Consider the following 22,785-nt stretch of genomic DNA (forward strand, 5'->3'; position numbering starts at 1 on the left):
GCAGTATTGCAGGGAGCAAATACCCTAGGGAATCAAATACACACAGCGAATTTCACTTGGATGGTGGAAGGCAACCATATTAATAAGGCAAGAGGACTAGCAATTTTAATTAGGAAAGGATCAGGAATAAAAGTTGTTCATATTAAAGAAAGAAAAAGAGGCATTATGTGGTGTAAGCTTCTAATAAATGGAATTAATTTAATATTAATAAATGTCCATGCACCTAATGTTAGACAAAATACATTTTTATCTAATCTTAGTGATTTAATATCAAAAGACAAACATAGAAAGAACTTGTTGATCATGGGTGATTTTAATGCACAACTAGGAACAAAAGACATGAGTAGTGAGGACCATAAATATATAGGAAATATGATCGGTCATGATTTCTGTAACGCAAATGGAGAACTGCTCAAATTATTCTTGCATACATCAAAAATTAAAAACGTTTCATCCAAAATAGGGAAGGATATAAAAGTAAATTGGAAATGTAAAGACAAACAAAGTCAAATAGATCATATTCTAGCTCCGCAGTATAACAATTTTAAGATTAAGTTTATTAAAGGATATTGGACGCAGGTCAAAACAGACCATAAACTGATTCAAGTTGGCATTTCACTTAAAGATGTAGAAATTCAAGCATCAAAAGCAAAAGAATCATCTCGCATCTGTATAGAATTGTTTAAGGATCCAAGTATTAAAAAGAAATAATAGGAAAAAATAAAATCAATTAAAGTAAAACACACAAACAAATATTCGGTAAATCAAAGATACTCAAACCTAGTTAGAAAGATGAAAATAGCCGCTTCTAGCATATTAAGAGTAAGTAAAATCCCAAGTACACCAAAGCGGAGAAAAGCTTTTAATAATTTAAGAGATGCTTTGAGATTTTCCAAGAAACATCCTGACATGCAGAACTATAAATACAAATTAGGTAATCGCAAACAAGAGTTAGCTCAAGCTATAAAAGACCATAAGGAAAAGGAAATTATGTTATTCTTTAAACAATTAAACGATTTTGAAGTAGTAATGAGAATAAGAAAAACATACAGTTATCTAAAAAACTTCAGAAAACAGAAGAACAACAAGGCATCAAAAATTAGTACACGAGTATGGGATAATATTTTGAAGGATTGTCATGGGCCAGAAATAGATTTTTGTAACAGCACAGTCAGTAATGCATTATAAATACAAGTAAGAACCCTGTCTATACTATTTCGATAAAACGATATATCAAAATTTGATAACAATATGCTTTCAAAAACAAAATATCATTTTGATAATATGTTTGATTCCAACTCTGTTTGGAAGATCAAGACAGAATAAATCATGGTTTCACATGTCATTAAGGTCCGTTTAGACTATCTGATTTCTTGGTCTGCTTTTGACCGCCGCCATAATGAAAAATCTACTCGAATTCACTTTCGACACACTTTGTCGAACCCCTCCCCCCCCCTGTTTGCTGGTGTTCACACTGCTTGCACATGTCGAAAGAACTGTCAATTTAGATTTCAAAACAAAACTGTATCAGTAATCAAAAGTAAATACTTCCATCATGAATTACCAGAAAATTGCTCTAGTTCCGCTCTAGTTGCTTTTATTATTTTAAATAAAATGAGAAGGAGAAGGTGAATGTGGAGTAGGAAATGGTTGCTCAGGAGGAACACCGGCAGGGATCTGGCTCAGCTTCTCCTTCAAGAGCTGCGATATGAAGATGAAAATGGATTTCAAAACTTCGCCAGGATGTCGATACCAACTTTAGACAAGCTAGTGGGAAAAGTTCTCACTAGATCTACATGATTCCTTGAGTTCTGAAAATTTCTGTTAACAACTCAATTCTGCAAGGTCTTCAAACCTTCTGACGTCCCTGAAGTTTTGTTTCTGTTCTCCGGTAAAATTTCTTTAAAGATCAACAATCTTTCCTGACGATCTGCAAATTTCTCGGTAGTTCTACAGATTTCTTTGAAGTTCTGTGTGTTCTTCAGAAGTTCTGCAAATTTTCCTAAAAATCTACAAAATTCCTGAATCCCTGAAGATTTAAGATCCTTGAAGATCAACAATTATCTCTGATGTTCACAAAATTTCTAATAATCTACAAACTTCTCGAAAGTTCTGTAATTTTCTCTGCAGATTTTCATGATTCAATGAATATCTGCAAATATCTCTGAGAACAGCTATACAATTTTCTAAAGAATTAAAAGATTATCTAGAAATTTTTGATCTTTCCGGAAGTTTTAGGAAGTATTCTGAAGTTTTTCTAATTTTTCTGAAGCTGTGCAAATATCTCTAAGGATCAGCGAACATACCTGAAGTTCTGTAAATGTCTCTCAAAATCCAAGAACCGCAGTAAAATTCTGAAAATTTATTTAAACATCTGCTAATTTTTGAGTAGATTTAAGATCTACCCTCTGAACTTTTCTGAAGTTCCTAAAATTTATTTCAAATTCTGTAAAGTTTTCTGAAGTACTGTAATTCTGCTTTAAAGATCTACGAACTGCCCTGAAGTTCAATAAATTTCACAGTAGATCTCCGAACTTTTCTGAACTACCCATAATCGCATATCAGTCCCATCTTTGCTTGATTTCCTATCCATATGGGACTGATATGCGATTATGGGCAGTAAAGTTCTTTAAATTTCTTTGTGGATTCTTGATCTAAAGATCGACGAACTTTCCCTAAGATCTGTAAGTTTTGCTGAAGTTTGGCAAATTTTTCTAAAATCGTACGAACTTTCTGACGTTCTACAGACTTCTATTAAGGTCTACGGACTTCTCTTAAGGTCTACGGATTTCTCTTAAGGTCTACGGACTTCTCTGAAGTTCTTTACATCTATTTATTTCCGACTTCCATGGAGTTCTGCAAAATATTGTACTTGTTTTTGGAATTGAGGTGCTTTTCTGACATTTAACGAATTTTTCGGAAGATCTCACATATGTGTGAAACTTTCTGTCAAATTCGTGCAAATATCTTTAAAGTTCTGTAAAGTTGTCTTAAGCTCCGTAGCTCTATTCCCAAGATCTACAAAAAAAACACTTGAGGCTCAATAAATTTCTCAGTAGATCTGCAAACTTCTCTGATGTTTTGTAAATTCCTCTCGGGTTACCCTGAAGATTTGAAAATTTCCTTGAAGATAACCTAAAGCTGTCAATATGTATCTGAACATATTTGAGCTTCCTTGAACTTTTAAATGTCTCTCTCAAGATCTACAAATTTTCCTGAAATCGTGTAAATATTTTTTTTAAATCGCCGAACTTCCCTGAAGTTCTGAAATTTTTACTGCAGATCCATTAACATTTCTGAGGTTCTTGTGATTTTTTCAGAAGTCCTGTAGCTTTGTTCTGAAAATCTACGAACTTTTCTGTTGTTGAATAATGTTTCGAGGATCTCCAAACTTCTGTGAAATACTTTATATTTCACTGTAGATTCTTGGACTTGTCTGAAGTTATGCGAATTTCCCTGAAGATTTGCAAAATTTCGCTTATATTTTACAAATTGTCTCGTTTGCACACGTTGTCTTACCTGTCAGATGCTTGTCAAGTTCAGTGCCCTTAAGAAACGTTTCGAGAAATTGAACGAAAAACTTCGTTTGAATTACGAATGAAATGATAATTGGAAAACTCCCTGAGTGGAACCAAAATTCCCTGAATATTCCAGGTTTTTCCAGAAAAAATAAAATTCCCTGTAAATTCCCGGTTTTTCCAGGTAGTAGACACCCTGTGTAATGAACACGATTACGTTCCGTTACCAAACCCTCCTACCTTAGATGAAATTAGATTTATAATCAATACTTCTAGTAATGGAAAAACGCCAGGGCCAGACCGAGTTTATTTAGAATATCTTAAAAATGCAGATCAGAGCACGATAGAAGAGCTAGTTGAAATTTTGAAGTTGGTATATGTAGAAAACATAATGCCCAAAGACTGGAACAAATCGACGCAAATTCCCATTCCAAAAAAGGCAGGAGCTTCAGAAGCCGATCATTTTCGTAGAATATCTCTTTGTAATGTGGCTTATAAAGTATATGCTAAATGGATAGGTAACCAGCTTCGAAAATTCACAGGAGATCCAGGGTTCCATCAAGCAGCATTTACAAGAAGTAGATCAACAGATGATCATATATTCATTGCTAGGCGAGTCATGGAAGAATATTGAAATGCAGGAAACAATCTAATTGTTTTAGCGTTGGATATCAGTAAGGCATTTGATACAGTAAATGTGAAGAGTTTAAGAGAAGTTTTACTTAATTTAAATGTTCCATCTAGATTAGTTGACAGGGTGTTATTATGTGTTAAGAATGAGCTCACTAGAGTTTTATGGCAAAACCAATTTTCTAAAGAGTTCAAAAGAGGTAAGGGAATTGAACAAGGATGTCCCCTGTCACCTCAACTTTTTAATTATTTAATACAAGATGTTCTTAAAAACGTTGCAAGAGATATTCCTGAATCAGAATTGATAGATGTGATTGCTTAAAACTGCCGATAATTTTAGCATTTGCCGATGACAAATTAATAATAGCAAGAAGTATAAATGAGTTAGAGAATATTCTTAAAGTACTAGAAGAGGAGCTATCCAAAGTAGGTCTTAAAATCAATAGGGAGAAAAGTCAAATTTTAGTCAGATACCCAAATGACAAAGCAGAACAGCCGAACGAATTAATGCTTAATGGAACTGCTTTTAGAACTAGTGAATATATTAAGTATTTAGGAGTTTGTCTGACAGCAACCCTAAACAGGAAATTAACCAATAGGCATAGATCTATAAACGCTTTGAAAACTTCAAGATTAGTAGTAGATTTTTGTACAAGATTTCATCCGAGCTGGGAATTAGGAAAGCTTATATATAATACAGTTTTGGCGCCAGCGTTATTATACGGAACTAAGGTAGCGGTATTAACAAAGAAAAACAGGGTGGCACTAGCAAACTACGAAAAAATTATTCTAAGGAACATTTTCAATAGCTGTAAAAAACCAAGTAATATGAAATTTAATGCAAGAAAAATTTTAGCAGGAAAAACAATAAATAGACGAGTTAGGGTAGGCAGAATAAGTTATTTTGGACATATCAGAAGAAGAGAGATAAACTATCCACTGCAGTTAGCGTATAGATTCAAATTCAACAAGAAAAAAGAGGATAGACCAAGCCTTACTTGGAGGAAATCATTAAATCAGGACTTTGATAGATATGAAGAACTTAATATAGAAGAATGGGAAGAACTAGCTAAGGACAAAGAAAAATTAAAAAAGAAAGTGGAAGAAATTTATAATAATGAGGATAGCGAAATTTCAGATGGTGTATCGACAGAGGAAGAAGATCGAGGAAAAGTAAATTATAAACACTGGAAGAAAAAAGGATAAGACAGAAAATGTGTAACAAGGACTATTGCAAAAAAAAAAACTAATCCTGGTTGTATCTCTTTTTCATTTGCATGCATTCCGGGTGACGAGCGAACATGATGAAGAAGATGGCTTTATCACAGAGCCCCGTCTCGGAACGAGTGGATTGTTGACCGACATGGTCTACGATTCAAAATTGGTTTCTGTAATGATAAGTATCACGATTTTCATCGAAATGTAAGTATTATTGATAATAATCATTACAATCAACTCGTATATACATTGAAATACATAAATAAAAGGGAAGGGACGGTCCAACAGGGCACCCGATTGAAGCGATTTGGACGGGGAGAGTGGGAATGCCAACTCCCTGTTGATAACATTTCGTGGATAAAGGGCGGGCTCTTCTCCCCACTCATTGGGGCATCTTCCTGTTTGGCGGCTTGTTTTTTTTTGACCAATTGACTGATCAAGTTGCTGGAAGGAGATTCTCTTGTTCCGTAGATGCGTATAGGCGACTTTGCCTATCGATCTACCCAATCCGTTTTTGGCCCTTCATACAGCGACATGTTGAGTTATTAAGCTTGATCAAGACAAACAAAGAAGAGAGCCCACTGCTGTCGGACTTAGTTTCCGTGCTACAATGGGTGGTAAACCACTATCATGCATCATGCATCATTTTGATACTACAGACATTATTGCAGTCTTGGTTGATAAAGTAGAACAAATCAAATGAACTCCAGGACGATTTGGAGAACCTAGAATATCCGATACATGGCAATTACTTGCTTATATACGATTCGTTTATGATTTGACAACGAAAAATGCTATGTTCATATTGGAAAAAAGGAAAACGTCTCACATTGGACAGACCTCAGGGAATTTCCGTGTAAATCCGGTGTGACTTATGGAATTGAGATCATTTTTCGATTATTTACAGGGTGTTTGGTTTGAACCGGTAAAAAATGGAGAGCCAAATGAACAACAAAATTGATGATAGCAAAATAATCCGGGACGGAAAGATCACAATGAATTCCACATTTTTTGTGACAGCACATCAGTCTCTTCGCGATTTTCGCAACATCATTTAATGTTTCCGCGATTTTCACGACTGAAAGTTCAAATCCGCGAAAATTGCGAAATCCGCGCCTGTTGTAACAACCCTGCAACTTAGCTAAATTTTAGCATTTTTTAAGTTCTTGAAATCTCCATGATATAACACCCTTAAAATACTCTCACGTTTTCCGGATGTTCATGTAATTTTTATCATGTTCCAGAAATTCTCTCGGAGCTTTGCTGAAGTTCTCGAAACTTCTTTAAGGTTCTTAAAATTTTCTTGACATTTTTTTAACTGCCCCTGGATTTTTCTGTATTCATGTTCTCTAAGCTACCCTGAAGCTTTCAATTCTATTGAAGATCTCGGTTCTGCTCGGAAAGAAATGGAATTCCCGTAAACACCTTTAAATTTCCTTGAAAATCTCGAAAGCCGATCAAATGTCACAAAGCTTCTTCGAATTGTTCGAAAATTAGAACAAAATGTAGGCATCGTTTGAACTATCAGATCATATACAATGCAGTGCACGAAGAATGATCAATCGTGAAATAAATTCACGCTTAAAAAGTTGAAAATAGTAACTTTTAGTGACTGGCTTGAAAAAAGTGACCAAGTCACTAAAAAGCGACTCGCTACCAGCCCTGAATGACTCATTGTACGGGGTATTAAGGCCCATGCACTTTACATCGGAAATCAATTTGAAATATTACTGAAAGATTAAATTCTAAAAACAATAAGACGAGAAATTGAAGAAAATTATGCAGCAAATAGAGCAAAACATTCATTTGGTAAAGAATCACTCTGTTTTAATTGTTTAATCTGAAATTTTGGTGTGCGAATTTGTTCCTATGGTATGGTTATTTTTTCCCGGTTCTCTCATTGAATGCCAGATTTTTCCCGGATTTTCCGGTTAATTTTCAAATTTCCGGATATTACCCGGTTCATCATTTATGCATCTTCACTTGTATTGAGAGTAGTCTGAAAACTACCAACACGTAAAAGTCCTTGACCGGATCAAAAATCGGTATATTTGGTATCGCAAAGGCGTTTGGTGACGAGAAACTGGCAGAGTCCAAGTTGTTAACCCATTCGGTTAATGAGTAAATCGCAAAACAAACGCTCGAATCGCCCCCGAATCGCCTTCAAAGTTCAAAAAGTCAGCAAACACCCACACAGACGAATTCATTCACAGCATCGGAGACGGTGCAATTTTCCACCGTCCGTCGACAGCGGTATTTTCATTACGTCCATCGACCGTCGGTACAATCGCGCAAATTAAGAAGAAGCCGACAAATTCTAAAATTATGATTTTTCTCATTCAAACGACGACGCACCGCGACCGCAGAAAATAGGACTCTTTCGAAAGAATGTGTAATATGGCTTTCGGGAGAGAATGTGTGCGAGATCGAAAATATACTACACTAGGTAGGTGTTGCGAGATTTGGCCCAACCATCAAAACAGTCAGTGTCAAGGAAGTACACGATGAGCTAATAGAGAGAGAAGGAAAAAAAAAATAGAAAACAAATAACACACCGAGCAGTGGTCGAAAGATGGCAGCAAAGAAGCGGCCATGCCGTTTGGTCACCGTCACCATCGTCGCCATCCATCACGATTGTCGTCGTTGGGCCTACTCTTTGTGTGTTTGGTCTAATATAGTGGGAAATCTTGTAACACTTTCCCCGTGTACAAATATCACGCTGGCAAATGCCTCGTTGAGAAAGGTCAAAAGAGCTGCGTCAGATGTGATTATGGAGGAACGGGAGTTTTGCGCTGAATTGTGCCAGGGAGAAATTATTCTTCGTCGAGGGTTTCTGGAACAATTTCCGACTCTCTAACGACGCCATCACTGTCACGAAATGTAATTGTCGGGCTATGACATATTCAAGCCTATTTGAGTGCTTTCTCCGTTCAATGCAAGTTCAGCATTGCGTCTTGATTGGACTGTTTCAGATTCCCCAGGTCCCCAATGCTCGGGTGTGGAACATTTTTATGTCGGGAATGATTGCCTGTTTTATTGTTTGAATTTGACTCTTCTAGGTTTACAATGATTCGAAACATAAAATTTACAGTGGGGAACAGTCCCTCACGCAGAAGCCACGAATGAACTGATTTTCCGATGTGATCGTATTCATATCAACAGTCAAACATCGACATGACGTTGTGTCCTCTTGGCTGTCGGCTTCGGATTGATAACCAGAACAGTTGAAAATGATTTGTGGAGCAGCGTAGAACAGGTCTGGACAGCAGATCGCACATTATTTTGATACCTCCGAATCTTGTTCGTGACATTGATTTCATTAATACCCATTGCCGTTCATTCTAAACTGTCTTGGAGAGCTTATCAATTTGGGAGACTATAATATACTAGGTATTTCGTGTCAACGGAATCCTGATCTCCGTTCCATTCTGGAGCTACTACCTTTCTTGACAGTTATAGTGCATCTACGTTACCGCAAATCAATCATGTGATAAACGAAAACACCCGCAGCTTGATAGCTTGAAAACATAGGACGCTGCTCCGTTGATCTCTTGGGCATCCGCTCCACTAGTGAAACTAACTCCACATCATCTTTCTTAGGTTGTGACTTTGAAGAAAAAGTTGTTTCACGGTTTTGACGTTACACCTGTACTATTTCCTACGATTTTCAAAAAACGGTAGTCTTGGTAGCAAGCTGCTTGCGGGGAGCCTGTCCACCGGTCCGCATGTCGTGTGTTGGGCGATCGATATGAACACGTTCGAAGTTCCAAAGGAAATGCGGCTTCGGCTTGTTTCGTTTGTGACCAACTATGTGATGACTGTGTTAGAAAAGACACCTTGTGGTCTAAGCATATGTATGGGAAATATTGATGCTACCAATTTTAGTTTAATTTCTTAGCTGTTTAACTATTTTCATCATTTGTACTATATGCAGGGCTGGTAGCGATCAATGCTGTCAGAAATAGTGATTTTAGTGACCATGTTGAAGAAATATATGACCAAATAGTAACTTAAAGTTGTAAAAAAAAGAGACTAAAAAGTAACCTAACAGACGAAAAGTAGTTGTTCTGATGGCACACCAAATAAATGTTTGATGTTTTAGACTTATGTACGATATGAAGCTTTAAAGGTCAAGATTCAAGAGAAAATTTATCACCATACCAACTGGCAAAACCTGGAAGACAACTAATCTTCAGGGAATTTATTTTTTCCTGAAAATAGCTGGAAGTCTCAGGGAATTTTATCATTATTGACAGAATTGACTAATTTACTTAGGATAAGGATAGTTTAATGAAAATAAAAAAAATGCAATATTCCAAAATGCAAACATTTAGCTTTTCTCGTTATTTTCATTCACACATTGAACTTTATACATCAAAAGTGGACTAATCTTCAGTAACAAATAAATTTATAAAACTCAGAAACATGAAAGATTATTTAAAATTTGGACAAGTTTTTGAAATTCTGGACTTAAAAGCTATAATACTTCAAGAAGTTTTCAAGAATATGGAGTCGAATTCCAGTTTTAAGGGCTCATGGAAATTAATTTTAATTTCTAAGGACCTCATTCCAATGGAGTTCTGGGAAAAATCTCTGAGAAAACCATCAAGTGCATTCTGCTTTCAAGACAGTTCTGAGTTTTACAAATGTTTAAACTTCCTTGAAATTTTTCGAACTTCATAAAGAATCGTCAATTTTTCTAACGATCAACGAAAACTTCTCACAATTCGCTAAAGTTTTCGAAACTTCTTTAAATTTATTTAATGTTAACGGAACTACTCTGAGGTTCTCTGTTCTTTCCTTAAGTTGTCGAAACTTCTCTTAAGTTTTTGAAGTTCTCGTGAAGCTTGTTCTACTGCCCTGATTTAAATTGAACTGTCCTAAACATGTTTAAGCATCCGCGAACTTCTAAACATCTCTGAAATTCTATGAAAATCTGGAAACTTCTTAATATCCCGTTAATTTTCTGAAACTAACTTTTTTGGAGCCTACTAAGCTTCTTTGAGATGCTCTCGCATTTTTCTTATCTTCATAATAGTTCCTGAAGTTCTCGGATCTTCCCTTAAGTTTAATAGACAACTATGAAATTCTTGAAATGTTTCTGAAGATCTCTGTTTGTCTGAAATTCCTTCTTCCAATTTCGTGGAATGAAATGGAATAATTATTATAGTTCTATGATTTTAACTGAAGTTCTCAACATTTTTCTGAAGTTCGTGGAACTGCCCTTAAATTATCGACACTAATTCATAGCTTTGTCAATAGTCTAGACATTTCTGATGTTATTAAAACTGCCAAAAAGATTTCTGATATTCGTTACAGTTCTCTAGACTGCCCTGAATTATTCAGTATTTTTTATAAGAACTCACATTTAAAAGGAAATTCAAGTTTCCACAATTTTCCTTAAGTTTTATAAATTTAATAAACGCTCGCGGAACTTTGCCTTACATCACTAATTTTCCCTGAACTTATCTGGGCATCCCTGAAGTTTTCTATGCTTACTTGAGGTTCTCTAAATTTGTTTAATGCTCCTGAAAATATTCTGATATAAATTCATAACTCCCTGGTGCTTCTGAGTTTTTTGAATCAATCATGGAATTCTCGGAATATCCCATAATTACACGGAACTCCTTGTAAGTCGCTGCAAATGTCCTTGAATTAATGGGATTGTTCTGAATTTATTTGAAGATCGTCCTCGAAGTACTCGAAACTGCACTGAAAATCATTAAACTATCTAATTATGATTTAAGTCATGTATCCTAACTGAAGCTAATTTTTCGAAATTTTTTGAAGTACTTGAAATAACCATGATATAACACACTTAAAATACACTTTCCGGATGTTCATATAATTTTAATTCCCTGAGTTTCTCGAAACTTCTTTAAGGTTTCTGCAATTTTCATGAAATTATTTGAACTGCCTTTTGATTCTCTGATCTGTCTTGATGTTTTCGGAGCTTCCCTGAAGCTGTCAACTCTATCGAAAATATCGGTTCTGCTTTCAAATAAATGGAATTCTCTTAAGACCTTTGAACTTCCTTGAAATCTTCTGTGAAGTTCCTGGAATTATTCTGAAGTTTTCAGAAATTCTCTCAAGGTCTCCGAAATTTCCTGAAATTCTCAAAATATCTTAAGGGTTCTCGATTTTTTATAGCACATCATGAAACTATCCTGAATTTGTTTAAACTCACTCTTATAGATCTGCGCCAGAAGTCTGAATTGAAATTACAGAAATTGCCCTTAAGATTTCTGAAATTCACCCAATATCTGTAGATCTAGCTTTTCTAAGGTACTTAAAACTTCTTAAAAGTTTCTACAACTTTCCTCAAGTTCTCTTTATTTCTGAAATACTCTTGGCACCGGTGATGGTCTCTGAAATTCAAGGCGCTTCTTAAAAGTTCCTGCACTTTCTTGGATGCTAGCAGAAGTGGTTCTTCAAGCTTCCAGTAAGTTCCCCATATTTTCATGATGTTAACTTTGGGTATGCTTCCGCAGTTTGTTTATGAAGCTTCGCTGAAATTCTCAGCATTTCCTTTAATATCTCAAAAATTTTGTAAAGTTCTTACAATTGTTGTTGTTGTTGCTTATAAAGTTAATTACAAACTCCAAATAAATAAAAAAAAAAATCCAGTAATCTTTGAAAATGTTTAATATTTTAAATTTTTGCATGGAAAACGAATCTTCAGAACATAGAATATTTTCTTTTTTTCTTCTTTCCTTTATTTAACGTTGGTCTCTGTTCCGCAATCTAGTGCCAATCACCGACGGACATCGATTGCCATCCATTGACGGCAACCGAATTTGCAGGAAGGCAGCTTCCACACCTGCGTAGGATATCGCACCTATTCACAAACACACATGGGCCGGGACCACCGGCTTTACTTCCCTTCCGAAGGAAGACGTGACCAGAGATTGTTATGCCTCAGAAAAATCCCACCGACCTCGGCTGTCTAAGCATATGTATGGGAAATTTTGATGCTACCAATTTTAGTTAAATGTCATAGCTGTTTAACTATTTTCATTATTTGTACTATATGCCACAAAATTGCTGAATGAAGCCCTTGTCGAATGGCATATTGCATGACATATTTCACATTAATGCTTTGGAGAATTATGCGTTCAAAACCTGACCTTTATCGTTGCATGTTCATTTTTCGTACTCGCAAAGTGTACCCCCATATAGAAAACAAAGACGTAGTCCTACGTCAAAAACTAATTGTGTCACTTTTCTTCACGGTTGGTGACATCATTATAGTTTGTAATGCAGTTATAAATAAGGATTGAGAAATATTTCCCTGAATTTAAAGAAAATTCCCTGAGATTCCATCAGTATCCAGGTCATTATTGCATACAACGAAGTAGGTGCTGCCTGCTGGTAGCTAATGAGGTCGCTATGGAAGCATACCTGAGGAACTTTCGTTAAATCAACATACTGAAAATGTTTGATCCTGTACCCTGCTTTTAACGAACTAACACCAAATTTCCAGCTTAATTAAATATTGTACGAAGTACAATATTGGGCAACAAGGAAATTACGAATCACACGTTTCAAGAAAGAACCACCTGTTATTTCAGGAAATGGCAACCGGAGGAAATGAAGACCTTATGCAGCAGATTGTCCGGCAGAACCAGGTTGACACTCAAACTGGAACGCTTCTGAATGCTAGATGATGCCTTCGAGCAGTTCAGAAATTCATCATTGAATCTCAGCATCCACGAATTCACTTACAATCCGGAAAACGGTTTCGTTTTCGAGCGGTGGTATAAAAAATGTAAAGATCTTTTCCTGAAGGATGGCGCGAAATTGGACGATGCAGCGAAAGTTAGTTTTACGATGCCTCAGCGTCAACGTTTTCGATTGCTATGTAAATTATCAATTTCTCAATACGCTCCCGGAGCTTTCCAGCAAAACCGCGAAAGAACACCACGCAATTTTCAACGCTCTCTTCCGACGTCTGCAAGAGTACAGTTTCATTCTCCGTGAAGAAATGTACCGCAATGTACTCCAACCACTTATTAAATACCTGGGACATATCATTGATGCCTCTGGTCTCCGACCGGACATGTCCAAGATCGAAGCAATTGTGAAGATGCCTCCTCCTAGTGACGTTACCAGCTTCCGTTCGTTCCTTGGTGCAGTAAATTTCTACGCAATACACAATACACTCAAGAAATTCTGGATGGCACATTCTGCACCTGCATCTCGCTCACTTACTGAAGCTGAAAGGACAAGTAGAGAAGTAAGGACTAGCGCTAGTATTGGCAGTTACGAAATTTCACCGGACGAAAATTCACACTGCAAATTGATCACCAGCCGCTGCTAATCGAATGCAAAGTTGGGCTCTTACGCTTCTCTGCTAAGACTTCGTCATCCAGTACGTGACCACGACTCAATTCGGTTATGCCAAAGTGTTATCTCTGATCAGCAAGCATTCAAGACCGGAGCAAGATTTCCTCATCGCTTCAATTCAGCTGCAAGATGGCATCGAAATTCCACTACAAGAAGCTGTCTCTGACGTTCAACATGATACGTGGCGCTTCACTCAAGCAAGTGTCGCAGTATATTCAGGAAGGATGGGCCTCTTGCAACAACGATTTTTTTTTTCTTGCAACAACGGGTCCTCCTGCGCTTTGTACGGCGAACGAGAGAGATGCCCATTGATCACCAGACGAGATGTAGATTGGCTAGCAATACGCGAGAGTAGAGCGATGAGTTCTGGGTTGAATCCGAGCGACCACATGGTATCGAATAGAAACGAGTGCCGGACCCGATCGAACGCATGATCTAGGTCAATACTGGCGAGCTTCCCTGCACGACGATGATGACGGAGACTGGCTATGCGATCTTTGAGGGCCAGAGTGGCTTGGAAAATGTTGCGCTCTGAGTTCGAACATTTCTGTCCGTTGCTCAAAACATTGTGGGTTCTCATCACTCGCTCCAGTTTGGTTTTGAGGATGCGGGAGAAGAGCTTATAGTCGCTGTTGAGAAGCGAGATCACTACCCTTTTTCTTTACGAGCACGATGATGCCTTCCACAAACGCAGCGGGAAGGTTACTGGTGAGTGCTTCATTTAGCAACAGATTAACCTCTCGGTGGATGACATCGTTCATACGGTGGTAAAACTCCCTCGGGTTACCATCGTAGCCTGGAGACTTGTTCGGTGCGCTTGCTCTGATTGCATGCAAAATTTCTTCCGTGGTGATCTTGCTTGTGCAGGCTCTCTCGCAAACGAAGCTGTTTTGGACATTCTCCCTTATTTCTTCCGAGTAGAGGGTCGAGAAGTAATTGACCATGTGCGTTTCGATCGCTTGTGGGTCGGCAATAGTTTCATGCTGCTCTGTCTTCAGCTGCGTGATGATGGTTGAAATATAGACATGGGATCCCTCCCGCCACATGAGTTTCGTTGATTCGCATGAATGTTTGGGAGAAATTTCTTTGAAGCGCCAACATCTCGCCAACGACACGACAGTTTGCGGTGGATTTAGGAATGATGGCAACGAATTGGGTGCTCGTTGTGTTTGTGGGCATAACAACACAGCATCCACTGTAGACAGGCTGTTTGTGTTCGTTTTCGGGCCTGAGGATTCACCCTGGCTCGTGCATTTCTGCAGTTCAGGAAAAATGTCCAATGATACCACTGCACACTGGACCCGAAATGCAATCTAGTGGAGCAAAATTAATAACTCTGAAACGAAGCATTTCCGCGACTTGGTGTCTTGGGTAAAGTTTCTCATCATAATAAGGACCATCTATTGACATAAACAAATAGTTCAAAACTCTTCCGCAAAGATGGCATCACAATCTAACTTCTTTCTCTGACGTTTTGAAGACTTGATGTCCTCGGCAAAGTTGTTTGCCTTAACAAAATAAACAACTCCTTTGAAGACGTAAAATTTCCCCAGTCTACTGGTTCCAAGTTATATGGAGTTAAAGAAAAATGGTAGAAAATGTGCTTTTTTCTTTCTGTTTCGGTTTTTTTTTTTCAGACAACCATATTATATTTTTTTCTTATGCAAATGCTTAATAAAATAAACATCTCTTCTTAAGAAGTCAAAACTCCAATGCCTACTGTTTTCAAGTTATTTGGAATTACAGAAGAAAGAGTTTATTTTGTCAAGGCAGACAACTTTGCCCAGAACATCAAGTCTCCAAAACGTCAGAGAAAGAAGTTAGATTGTGGCTCCATCTTTGTGGAAGAGCTTTGGACTATTTGTTTATGTCAATAGATGGTCCTTATTATGATGAAAACTTTACCGAAGACAACAAGTCGCGAAAATGCTTCGTTTCGGAGTTATTAATTTTGCTCCGCTAGATTGCATTTCTGGCCCAGTGTGCGCTGGTGGAGCGGTGGATTTTTGACCGAACGGTTTCGTGCTTGGAAGTTTCGCACCTGTTGGTTTTTTTCGGTTGATGACCGGTTGTTGACCTATAACTCTGTCCAGTTTGCTGCGTTACGTTTGCGTAGCTTTTCTGAAACAGTAGTATCTTGTTATGGACACATGATATGCCAGTGTGTGCGTGCTCTTTGCAGTGCCCGCAGGATTTCAGCTGCCCCTATTGCACTACGAACGCTTGCTCTCCGTCGATGATGACCCATGAGTCGATGTTCCGCTGCACTAACATACGGACAGACCATATACCGAGCGGTATGCCTTCGCATTCGTTGTTTTCACTCCACAATGCCTCGCGAATCGAGATTACTTCACCAAACGCGCTTAGGAATTGTACGACCTTCTCTTCAGATACACCTTCGGGGAGGTCGTAAACCTTCACCTCACAGTCCACTTCATGTTTTCCATCATGTTCGTCAACAACTTTTTGTACAAGCGTCAAGTCACTGACTTTGGTAATCGCACATGCTTCACCTCAGTGGCACTGTAGTCTTTTGATATCTTCCCTTTTCAAACCGAGAACCGACCGACAGAAACCATGAAGTTTTTCGACCGATGGCTTGATGGTGAAGTTCGAATAATCAATTTTAAACGTGTTTTCTCGCCTAATCGCGGAACACTTTACCACGCGACGCGGCACAGCGAAGTAGACAAATATCCAACCGTAAATGCTTCACTTGTGATAAGTGCAAGCGAAAAAAAAAACGTCTACACGTCTCATAAGCTGAGCGATAACTACGAAATTACCAATCCCGATGTACGATCGTTCTTTTCCCACCGCGATGCTTTGGAAGTGTTAATTAGTTGTATGATGCTGTCTAATTGACTGGTGATTCCAGAAGAATGAAAGCTCTAGTTCGCAGTCATGTTCTCTGGCCAAAAATTGACGACAATATTGCTGCTTACGTCAAACGGTGCGATAGCTGTGCCATCCGAAGTCTCCCTCAAAGGCACCACTTCAGTCGTGGTCACTTGCAAAATGTCCATGGGAACGGATCCATGTCGACTTTGCTGGTCCTGTCAACACTTTCTGATGGTAGTCGACGCTTTTTCGAAATGTTCTGAAATTCGCATTATTCGTTCACCAACAACAGCAGCAGTAATCCGAGTTCCTGGGTGAATCGTCTGCTCGTTTTGGAATTCCAAACACAATCGTTTCCGATAGTGGAACACAGTTCACATCCGAACAATTCGTAGCATTCTGTAGGAAAAATGGAATCCAGCATATACGCACTTCTCCATACCATCCACAATCAAATGGACAGACTGAACGTTTCGTGGATACATTGAAAACAGTGGCGTCGCGTAATCTCACTTTTTACCTGTTCAACAACTTCGAAAAACGTTATTTATGGTCATGTTTACGTTCCAATCAGTTACAAAGAGCATAGGGTCTTTTATAGTTTCACTGATTTGTATCAATTTGAACCAATATTGTTTTGTTTGTTTATACGTTTTGAAAGTTGTTGAACAGGTAGATTGAGGTTAGGGCGACGCCACTGATTGAAAAGGTCGTTGCTCAAAAACAACGAGGGGGGAAACATCTCCGAATCGCTCCACATTCTTCTTCAAGCCTACAGATCCACTCCCAGTCGTGTGCTGAACGGAAAACCACCATCTCAGTTGATGCTTGGACGAAACATGCGAACAGTTCGGTAGAACTTTAAAATTGGGGCGTAATTGCTTTTGTAAACAAATACGTCAATCGCCAATTACTCACGAAGAAAAGCTCAATCTCGCAAACAAACTCTACCAAATCTTGATAGAGCTGGGATTAGGGCGTAACAGCTTTTGTAAACAATGACTTCTCTCGATGATTTCTCGAAACTCAAGGCACGCCCACGCAAACCAACATAACCAACGGGAAGGGGAAGTATTCCCCTATCAGATGGTGGTGTTGATTTGAGTGAGCGAGCCCCTTTCTCATTCGAGGCTCATTGTCACTGTCAATTGAGTCACTCACTATCATTTGATATACGACAGTGGAGTATGGAAAAAACCGAGCAAAACGGTCCCGAACAGACAAGTCGACCCTATGTAAGGCTAATTTAAGGTCGATGTCGACCCAATGTCGTGTTGTTGTCGGGTCAATTTTGGGTTTATGTCGGGTCAATGTCGGGTCAATGTCGGGTCAACATCGGGTTGGGGTTTGGTAGAAGTCAGGCTGGTGTCAGGTTGGCTTAGCTTTTTCGCCGGAATGTCGACCAGAGCTCCGTTTATGTGTAGGCTACACTCAATTGAATGATATATTGCGTTTCTCAAATGAGAATGATCCATGCCTTCGTCAAATGACTAAGCAACTGGTATCACCCATTCGGAGGAGGTCCCCTTTGATAGCGAATTTTCATCAAAAATGTTCAAATGATTTTGAGAATTTACAGCACTGCAAAGGTATATCGAAGCAATTTCAAATGGACCTGGGCTCCAGGAATAATCATCGAGCTCATCGGTCAAGTCAACGTCAACGTTCTCTTAGACGGTTGGTATGGTAGACGCAAACTCATTCGTTATCATGCGGACCAGATAAAACACCGCTACAGTGACCAAACTGCTCCAGGTATTTCAAAACCATCTTCACTCAGCATACTCGTGGATAAGTTTGGATTGCGATCCGAGCCCGGACCGAATCTGAATCCAGTTCCAAAACCTGAACATGAAGCTGACCCTAAAGATTCCTTTGTAGCTTCATGTTCAATCCGAACCCGAAGATCCAGAATTACCGGCAAGTACTCAGCCTGGAGATCCAGAATTACCAGCAGGTGCCAGTCGAACTAATCCTATGTAAGAATTTCCGGACGCAGCTCGCCTTCCAGATGAACCCACTACAAGTCGACCAAAACGGCTGATCCAGATGCCATCCAGACTAGAGCCGTACCTTGTATTCTGGAAATAAGAAGGGAGGAATGTTGCATACATCGAAGCAGGCAGTACCTAAGAGGACGAGGAGACAATAGGTGGACCACATTTCTGTCAAACGCGAACCAGCGGCTGATTGGTCGGGCGAACGTATAGAAACTCGCGAATTTTTACAACAGGGAATCTATTTTCTTGTATTTTGACAGTCGGCTGCGTCGCTCATAATGTAATAGTTTTTGCTCGGTCGTTTCCGCGAGAGAAGAAGAGCACGTCACAGACAAAAGATAGAGCTGGAATTAGGGCGCAACAGCTTTTGTAAACATCACCATCGGGTAGAGGAAGACTTCCCCTACCTGATGGTTATGTTGGTTTGCGTGATCGTGCCTTGAATTCCGAGAAATCAACGAGAGAAGTCATTGTTTACAAAGGCTGTTACGCCCTAATTCCAGCTCTATCTAGAGTTGTCTCCTCTTCCCCTTACACTTCAACAATTTATCACATATCTAATGGATGAAATCCATGTGAATTTCACATAGCTTTCGTTCGTTCCTGTGATCACATAGCAGCAAATCCCACCACAAAATCACATGAATATTATGAGGCCGATGAAATTCATATGAAAAATCACATAAAATTAATGTGATCGCATAAATTTTATGTGAAATTCAGATGAATTCCATTCATTTTAATATAAATTTTCAAAACAACAACCATGAGGCAGATAAATCAAGTTGAACAATGCATTAGGTTCGCAGTTACATTGATCGGGTAATAACTTGAATACAGAACCGTTTCTTGTCGTATTAGAAGCTAGATAATAGCTTCATTCAAGCTGAACATTGCATTAGGTCCTAAGTAACATTGACAGATTCTCTTCGTCGACTTTCTCTTTGTATCCTCACGGTCATGTAAAGACATTCCCAGGTATTTTCAGCATACAGATCGATAAAAGAAGCTTTTATCTAGCATCTAATATAACAAACACAACAAGAAATGGTTATGTGCTCATGTTATTAACGAAAAAGAAAGTCGACGAAGAGAATCGATCAATGTTACTTAGGACCTAATGCAATGTTCAGCTTGCATTCATCGATCGGTGTGTTGAAAATAGCTGGGAATGTCTTAACAAGGCCGCGGCGATGCAAAGAGAAATTCGACGAAAATAATCTGTCAAGGTTACTTAGGACCTAATGCAAGTCAAGTTTTCTTTATTAGGGAGGCTTTCAGCCTGAGGCTGGTTCGCCTCCGAGGATCTAATGCATTGTTCAGCTTGAAATGCCATTTAAATGATGATCTTGAGATTTTCCGGAAAAACATTCAAGCTATAAAGGAGCAGCTCTTGATGAAATCCCTCAAAATCCACCCATGGTGGAAAATGGTGATGAATTCCTAGCTGCCCAGAACTATGCAACACATTGCATCATTGTTGTAGTTGTCATTGTAATTTATTCAGTCAAACGTAGATGAACCGTTAGTCGGGACATTGTTAGCAAATTTCTAGAAAGACATAATTCTCCAAACACCTTAAAACTTCTCCGTCATGCAAGCTTTCCGTTTCTCGCGCACTCTGCCAAAAAATTTCCACCAACGCTAGATACCATCTACATACAACTGCCAATGGGTAGTAGCAGCTTAGACCACAGTATACCGCAAACGCAACGATCCACGAGACCTTCTACGGTGGCAAATCCTCCGTAACCTTCTTGCAAGAAGTTTGCAAAACAACCCGAGTAGAGCAGCGGCAGCAAAAGGCCAAAACAGCTACAAACCCACTAATACAGAGAGAACAACACTTGCTGCCGCAGCTCAACTGCTGCTTGCCATGGGTAAGCTATTTAGAGAAGGTGAGAAGACATTGAAAACCCACCAGTAGTGGAGAGTACAACAGGCCATCGGGCCGTTTCTTGGATTGCGGTGCCTACCATCTGCCGATGGATAATTTTCTTTTGCTACGTTTTTTCTCCGACGAACTTTTTACGCTTGACTAACTGCTCCGCCGTGCTGCCATGGGTCTCAGTACAAGCCCCCCCAAGACAGACCTCCACAAGCCGCGAAGCAAAAACTGAATCCATTGTTCTCCCGAGTACATTTGCAAGGGCTCTCTATTTACCTTTAGTTGCTGGTTGTTTTCCGCTGGATCTGAAACCACCTTTCGGGAGCACCGAATTTCACACGTACACACACACACTTTCAAAAATGCGATTGATTTCCCATTCGAGCATTATTATATTCCGTTTTTGGGCTCCAGCAATTTTCCTCCGTCGGTCCGTCCGGTTGCTTTTTCGTCGGAAGAAAAAACGCCACCGCGGCGCGAGTTTTCAGAGATTTTGCTTGCTCCCTCCTGCCAACTACTCTCTTCGTCGCACCCACTCGACTTTCTTTCCTTCCTGCAGAAAATTTTCACAGCTATTTTTCTGCTGCTTCTTCCTGCTCTATTCGCCTCTTGCTGGTCTGAAAGCGACCACCGAAAGAACCGCACCTCTTCTTGTTTGTTCGTGGGCCGCGGACAGCTGGCTACTTTCCAAATCCAACCGGGGGGTTCCTTTCGAGCGTGTCACTTCATTCCCGGAAACTTTTCACCTGCAGAAATTCCACCGCACTTTTCCAACTTGCAAATCGCTTTTCTTTTCTCGTCGGAGTTGGTTTTCTTATTCTTTCAAAACTTTTACACACACTTTTTCACTCTTCTTCCTGCCTGCCTCCGTGCGAGCTCAGCCACTTCCACTCGACAACCTCAAAAAGCAAAGAAGCAACCTCTTTTTTTTTTCCTTCACACTGTCGGGCCCGTTCCGAAACCAGAGAGCAAAGAAATATGGGGAAAATTTTCTTCACCACCGAAAAACTGACGCACCACAAACTTTTTCCACTGTTTTCCGCACAGAATTCGTACGAATCCGCGCTGCTGGTGGCCACACGTCCCCGTAGCTGGGTTTTCCCGAACTTTTCACCTAAAACCCAGGCCGAAAGTAACGGGAAAATTATGAAAAAATCTACGGAGCACTGTTCTTCTGCCTGCTTCTTCCCGAAAAAAAAAACGAGACGGACAACCCGCTTGTCTTCGATCGACGACGTTCGTTCCTTTCCTTCCTCACCGCACACCAGGAGCTTCAGCAGCAAGCAAAGCGACCACAGCCAAAAAGCCTCGCTCGGCCGTCCGTCGTAATCGTGTAATAGCTCTCGCCACTCTGTAGCCGTGTACCGTCCCGTAGCGTAGCAGCCGTGGCCGTACTAGGAGTTAACTGTATACGGACAGCGAGCGAATTTTGAGGCCACTACCACACGCACACACACACCCATTCACATTGAATGCTTGATTGCTCTCGCTTGCACGACGACGACGACGACCAGGCCAGAAGAAAATTTCGCCCAACAATTTGGCCGAGCCTTCGAATATTCACAAACAGGAAAACACTCTTGCACTCAGTTAATGTAGTCCATTTTGTTGACTTTTACCGAAACCGTTACTAGCTGGACCGGGGGTCGTCGATTTCCAAACACTACTTTGCACACACCGCAAAAGGATGTGCTTTCTCGCAAAGGTAATCAATCTACACTCAGCCAACACCACAGCGCACAGTCAGATGTGGATTTTCTTCTGTCGTCCGCTTGGAGGAGTGCAAGAAAAGCGTTTGTTCACACTCACACTTGCGTACACCATCGCCCCAACGAAGCACACGGGCGAATGAAATGGAAAGAGGAGGAACAAGAAGTATGAGTGTAACAAAAAAAACTCGGGCGAAATACTGCAAGAAAACTGCTGGAAAGAGTAGTGACAGCTGACAGATGTCAGAAAAGTAGTTTAGGCTGTTTATTCGTTAAATTTCATACCATTGGGCAGATGACTGCCCAGCAGTGTTGTCGAAGTGCGTATGAATCGAATCGAAATCAAACACGTCAAATTTAAATCGCTGAAAATCAGCCAAATTTTGCTGATTTTAGAATTGATGAAAGATCAGCAAACTTTGCAGCATAATAAAACTTTCAGCAATTCAAATTTATGTCAAAATGCAATAATTTTACTGAATCTTTAGAAAAATTATTAATTATGCCGAAGTAAATGTTTTTTGACAGCACTTTTCTGGATGCCCAGCAATATTTTTCTTTTATTGCGCATTTCACACCAAATTGCACTAATAAGCGCGTTTTCACTTATTAAAAAGTGTGATAACATTGCA

General features: G+C 39.4%; 1 protein-coding gene across 2 annotated transcripts in view; it reads right to left on the reverse strand.

Annotated features, from left to right (window-relative positions):
• LOC135712708 (MAP/microtubule affinity-regulating kinase 3-like) overlaps positions 1-22,198 on the reverse strand; it is a 384,511-nt gene extending 362,313 nt beyond the window's left edge. The window contains exon 1 of one of the 2 annotated variants that reach the window (XM_065235715.1): positions 20,721-22,198. The gene's annotated coding sequence lies outside the window, so the exon portion shown is untranslated. The remainder of the gene's footprint in view (positions 1-20,720) is intronic. The other variant, XM_065235722.1, reaches the window with a different exon arrangement.
• Positions 22,199-22,785: the final 587 nt, after the last annotated feature.

The sequence above is a fragment of the Ochlerotatus camptorhynchus genome, unplaced genomic scaffold (assembly GCF_037179485.1).
Source record: "Ochlerotatus camptorhynchus isolate MF236.1 unplaced genomic scaffold, CSIRO-AGI_Acam_v1.1 ptg000503l, whole genome shotgun sequence".
NCBI lineage: Eukaryota > Metazoa > Arthropoda > Insecta > Diptera > Culicidae > Ochlerotatus > Ochlerotatus camptorhynchus.